We start from the raw sequence: 6,000 nt of genomic DNA, 5'->3' as shown, positions 1-6,000 counted from the left end.
CTTCTGGGGCTTCTCTGAATCCTCTTCTTCTTCTCCTGGCACTCCTCGAATTCTACTGAATCCTCTCAATTCTTCTGGGGCTTCTCTGAATCCTCTTCTTCTTCTCCTGGCACTCCTCGAATTCTACTGAATCCTCTCAATTCTCCTGGGGCTTCTCTGAATCCTCTGCTTCTTCTCCTGGCACTTCTCGAATTCTACTGAATCCTCTCAATTCTTCTGGGGCTTCTCTGAATCCTCTTCTTCTTCTCCTGGCACTCCTCGAATTCTACTGAATCCTCTCAATTCTTCTGGGGCTTCTCTGAATCCTCTTCTTCTTCTCCTGGCACTCCTCGAATTCTACTGAATCCTCTCAATTCTTCTGGGGCTTCTCTGAATCATACTGCTTCTTCCTCATGGCACTTCTCGAATTCTACTGAATCCTCTTAATTCTTCTGGGGCTTCTCTGAATCCTCTTCTTCTTCTCCTGGCACTCCTCGAATTCTACTGAATCCTCTCAATTCTTCTGGGGCTTCTCTGAATCCTCTTCTTCTTCTCCTGGCACTCTTCGAATTCTACTGAATCCTCTCAATTCTTCTGGGGCTTCTCTGAATCCTCTGCTTCTTCTCCTGGCACTTCTCGAATTCTACTGAATTCTCTTCTGAATCTCTGGCTTCTTCTCCTGGCACTCCTCGAATTCTACTGAATCCTCTCAATTCTTTTGGGGCTTCTCTGAATCCTCTTCTTCTTCTCCTGGCACTCCTCGAATTCTACTGAATCCTCTCAATTCTTCTGGGGCTTCTCTGATTCCTCTTCTTCTTCTCCTGACACCTCCACGAATCCTACTGAATCCTCTCAATTCTTCTCGGGCTTCTCTGAATCCTCTTCTTCTTCTCCTGGCACTCCTTGAATTCTACTGAATCCTCTCAATTCTTCTTTGGCTTCTCTTAGCCTTAGAACCAGAATATGCCACTGAATCCTTTCAATTCTCCTGGGGCTTCTTTGAATCCTCTGCCTCTTCTCCTGACACCTCCACGAATTCTACTGAATCCTCTCAATTCTCCTGGGGCTTCTCTGAATCCTCTTCTTCTTCTCCTGGCACTCCTCGAATTCTACTGAATCCTCTCAATTCTTCTTTGGCTTCTCTTAGCCTTAGAACCAGAATATGCCACTGAATCCTCTCAATTCTCCTGGGGCTTCTCTGAATCCTCTTCTTCTTCTCCTGGCACTCCTCGAATTCTACTGAATCCTCTCAATTCTTCTGGGGCCAGTGCAGACTTGATCGCGCCATTCCTTGAAGATCGACAGTTGCTCCTACAATTTGCAGTTCTCCTTCCCCAGGCGCCTGCATTTTTCCTCGAGGTTCTTGTGGTCACACACCAATTTCTCCTTCGCTCCTTGCAGCTGTCGAACCTCATCTTCCAGCTGGTCGTTCCCTTCGCCCTCGACACCGGCCTTCCTCTCCAGCGACTCTAGGCGTCGATTTCGTTCCTCTAGAAGGCATGCCAGCTTGTTCCTCTTGAGTTTTGCCGCCTGAACTTCCCACTGGAGACTGGAGTCCACACTTTTCCTTCGAGAAATCTTCCACTTCCTTATGCAGGCGGTGGAACCTCAGCTCAAGGTCTTTCCTGTCGGATTCCCGCTTTTCAGTCGCGTCGTTTTGTTCCTGGATGAGCCTCGCCATCCGCGCTGCTCTTCGGTCTCAAGCAGGCATTCTACCTCTGCTAACTGCACTGTCACTTCCCTTATCCTCTCACATAGGGCATCGTTTCTCTGCCCAATTTCCTTTGCGTTGTCCTTCAGCTGCTGATTTTCCTCTGCCATCTTGAGGATCTTGTCTTCCAACTGCCGTTTCTCCCTCTTCTCTTGATCGTTCTGCCTATTCAGAAACAACGTTTCAGCTTCGAGCGAATGGGCCCTGTCTTGCCAGGTCTGCTGTTGCAATACCTCCTCAGTGATCTGGATTACAAGATTGCGTTCTTCCCTTCCACCCGCCTTCTGAATCTCTTCATGGTAGTCGAGCCTCTGTTGCAGCTGAAGAATTGTCCTGTCCAAGATCATGCGCTGCTCTCTCTGGCACTGGATGGTGTCTTGTAAGACCGCAATTCTCTCGTTCAGTTCCTTTTCCTTAGGCTGTTCAGCTCCATCATCAGTCAGGAGAAACCTCACAAGCGAATATCCAGCCACAGCAAACAAGATGACTATTCCTCCGTATTTCCAACAACATCTGGACAACAACGTCCCAATAATAGCTGCTTCCATGGCCAGGTAAGGCCACATTTTCTTCAAACTGGAATCCATATCTTTCGAATTTTCGTTGATTTTCTATATTCCAAGAGAGATATTTTGATTCATCAAAATATAGCAGGAAAGATTCTTGAAGATTTTTAATTGTCTTGTTACTTGGTGTTAAAAAATTGCTGATATTTCTCTCTCTCTCTCTTTGGACGGGATCTTTTTTCTCAAGTTTGTAAGGACATTAGGGATTTTTTGCAGTGCGTATCTTTTTTTGTCTATGCTTCCTCTCTCTCTCATCTTGTCCCGAAGTTCTGGAATTCTTCATTTGTTCCTTCATTTAGATTTAAGGCTTTGCATTCGATAAGTTTGATGTCATTTACATATGACAGTGCATGTGAAATCACTCCTTTTGGAATATAATAGGAAATCTAATGTATGTACTACCCATGCTTCGTGTATAATGCTTCAATTGAGGTTTTTATTAGTATTATTCTGTCCATCTAGTTTATATATATATATATTATATATATATATATATATATATATATATATATATGAAATAATGTCCCAAAGACTGGTCACCTTTTAGACATGCTGGCTACGAACAAGGAATGCCAAAGGACAGGAATGAATCAAAAGCACTGAAGCAGAAATGCGCACACCTGAAAGGCACAATTGAGACCCACCACTCATATCAATAATGACCGCCCTTAAGAAAGTATACCGCGCATGATCACGTGTGTGTATGTGTGTGCTTGTGTAATATACGTAATGTTGCAACATTACCAAGAGAAAGAGAAAGAAAAATTGGTCTACAGTTGTTAATGATGATGTTTTTCAGGATCACAAACCATGGTCAAGAAGTTTTTCTTCTTTTCTGGACATCACGTATTCAGAAACCTGACCTTTTTCTGGTCGTGGCAACAATTATGTGACAGAGATGGAAACTCCGCTAGGTGATAAGAATGTAGAGCTACGAAGACTATAGTAGATTTGTAATGATTACATAATAAAAATATGGAATGTTAGTCCATATATATAAAAGACTAAAACTAAAGAGGTCAACCAGATTGCTTGCAGGAATGTGATCAGACCAGAGACGCTAAGATGACGTATACCATAAAGTAAGTAGGCTAAGATAACATGCCGTCACCTGTAGTCATTCATTTGTTTTGAAACATTAGTCCATGCTCCCTGCTTGAGACAACTACCGCGACCTATAATTCAAATGGCCTACGTGATCTGTAGTGTGTCTCATTGTATGTATGTTCATATGTTCGAACTACTGTCTGCTCCTTTATGACTTGTAACCGAGATGTAGAACAGGCAGAATAGAGTTAGCTAGCGTCATTAGAAGACCTGTATCTCTTTACCTAAGCTTTATCATGTAGAGAGAATAGAATTAGCCATCATCATTGGCAGAAGCGATCAAGCTATCGTCATTAGAAGACTTGTACAATCATACCTGATCTTCACCATGTAAACTCAGAAGAATATATATATTTTTATACTTCGTGTTTTCTACAAGAATCTCACATCATCACCGAATCATCATGAGTTTAACACATCGTCGTCATAACCAAGAAGATAATACCGACTTCGAAAGTGATCTACAAACCCCAAGACACTCCAGTGAATATGGAAGTGCAATACCAACCGACTTAGCGTAAGATTATCGCAAGTCTAACATTACCTCGTAGGGTGCCTTATTATACAAGGCAACAGCCCTAAAAGATTCACATCAACCGTGCATTTGATGTCTAGGCCAGTCCCCTACAATGCTCCTGATTGGCTGTTGATAAGCCAATCATAGGGCTTGAAACTCTCAGTCTCCCTCGAGAGTTCACATAGGCAGCATGTATGTTCCACCTCTCCTGAGGGATACTTTTGAAAGACATATCCCTCAGGATAGGTGAAATATCGATCCCAAACATATGAACTCTCGAGAGAGACTAAGCGTTTCCAGCCCTGTGACTGGCTTATTAACAGCCAAGGAGCGTCGTAAGGGACTAGCCTAGACTCCAAATGCACGGTTGATGTGAATCTACTATAGCACATAAATGTGTATATTAAATTCCTTAAGCTTTGCTTACCAGTAAAATGTTATTCCGTATTCTCTCGAAGAATTCCTGAGGCTATTCCTGCAATTATAAGCTATGCAATATATCATAATGAAGATAATGAACAAGAAAAAAACTGCAGGTCAAACATCGTGGTTCCAAGGTGTTTGACGATGGCTGCAAACAGCGCCGCACTGGTGGTGGTTCACCAAAAACTACGTACACCTAGTACTATATAATAGCATACAGATATTTCCAGTTTTTTTTCTCTCTCTCTCTTTTGCCCTCTGTGACCTCAGAAGACTCTTTCATCATACTGATTTCGCGTGCTCGTATAATTGAAATAGGCTGACCGAATGTTTTTTCCAAAAGTGAATTTGCATTGCAGAATGACACCTAGAATTGGATGCACATGTTAATATATATATATATATATATATATATATATATATATATATATATATACCATATATATATATAGTATATATATATATATATATACATATACATATACATATATATATATATATATATATATATATATATATATATATATATATATATATATATATATATATATATATATATATATATATATATATATATATATATATATATATATATATATATATATATATGTATATATATATATATATATATATATATATATATATATATATATATATATATATAATATATATATATACACTAAATTTATCTATGAGCTACATATTTTCAAAGAAACTCTGTCTATGGAAAAATAGAGAGGTTGGGTGGATCCAATGTCGTACATTTAATATTCCAAGTGAATTAAAAAGACAACAGAGCAATGGGAAAAACTGGTTGATACCGCAGAGCAAAATATGAAAGGCATGGTACCCTCCAGGACTGCCATTTATACTGAAGGAAGAAAGATAAACGATGAAGGTGAAGAATATTCTAAGAATAATGCATCCTCTTGATAAACCACTGTAAGGACAACGCTTATTCATAATTTTCTCTGTACATAATCATCATTCGCGTTGTTCTTACTTCCCCCTGAGAGAGCATTCAGCGGGCTTTCCGTCAGTGATATAAAGCTTGTATAACCACATATTGTGTACTTTTATATTTTGTATTTTTATGTCTCTCAAGAAACACAAATCGGGGTCTCGCCGACCCACTTTTACTCTCTCGCGGGTCGGTGACCACATTTCCGTCCGCATGCTGTATATTTATATTTCCCTTGTCTGTAATAAAAATCAGTACACTTCTACCTGCCTCTTTGTCCACCTCTCACAACTGGTGACCCCGGAGTGACGGTGACCCAAGCGGTTTTGGCTCAGCCATTAAGGGACTCACTACCGCCGTCACCCTCCAAGATCTTTAACCGGACTAAATACGGCATACCTGCCCAAGGTGTGTTCAGGCGTTTCCTCAAACGGTTTGGCCCGCCATTCACGACTCTGTCGACCGTTTTTTGTGAGAGAGGACAATGGGCGCAAAACAGTACCTCGCGGGAAACCTCGCTGGGAAACCCGGGCCTCCCCGCCCCAGCGACGGACTCTGACACAGCGGCCCGCTCAAGCTGTCAAATTGCCCCCCTTCACAACGGCTGACCCGTCTTCCTGGTTCTTCCGAGCCGAAGGGCAATTCCGGATCGTGGGGCTCACAAACAAAGTGCTGCAGGCTGACCTCGTCGCAGCGGCTCTCCCGACAGAGGTGCTCGACCGAATATCTAACTGGC

This window comes from Macrobrachium nipponense, chromosome 7 (assembly GCF_015104395.2).
Source record: "Macrobrachium nipponense isolate FS-2020 chromosome 7, ASM1510439v2, whole genome shotgun sequence".
NCBI classification, from domain to species: Eukaryota; Metazoa; Arthropoda; class Malacostraca; order Decapoda; family Palaemonidae; genus Macrobrachium; species Macrobrachium nipponense.
This window is presented reverse-complemented; position numbering follows the sequence as displayed.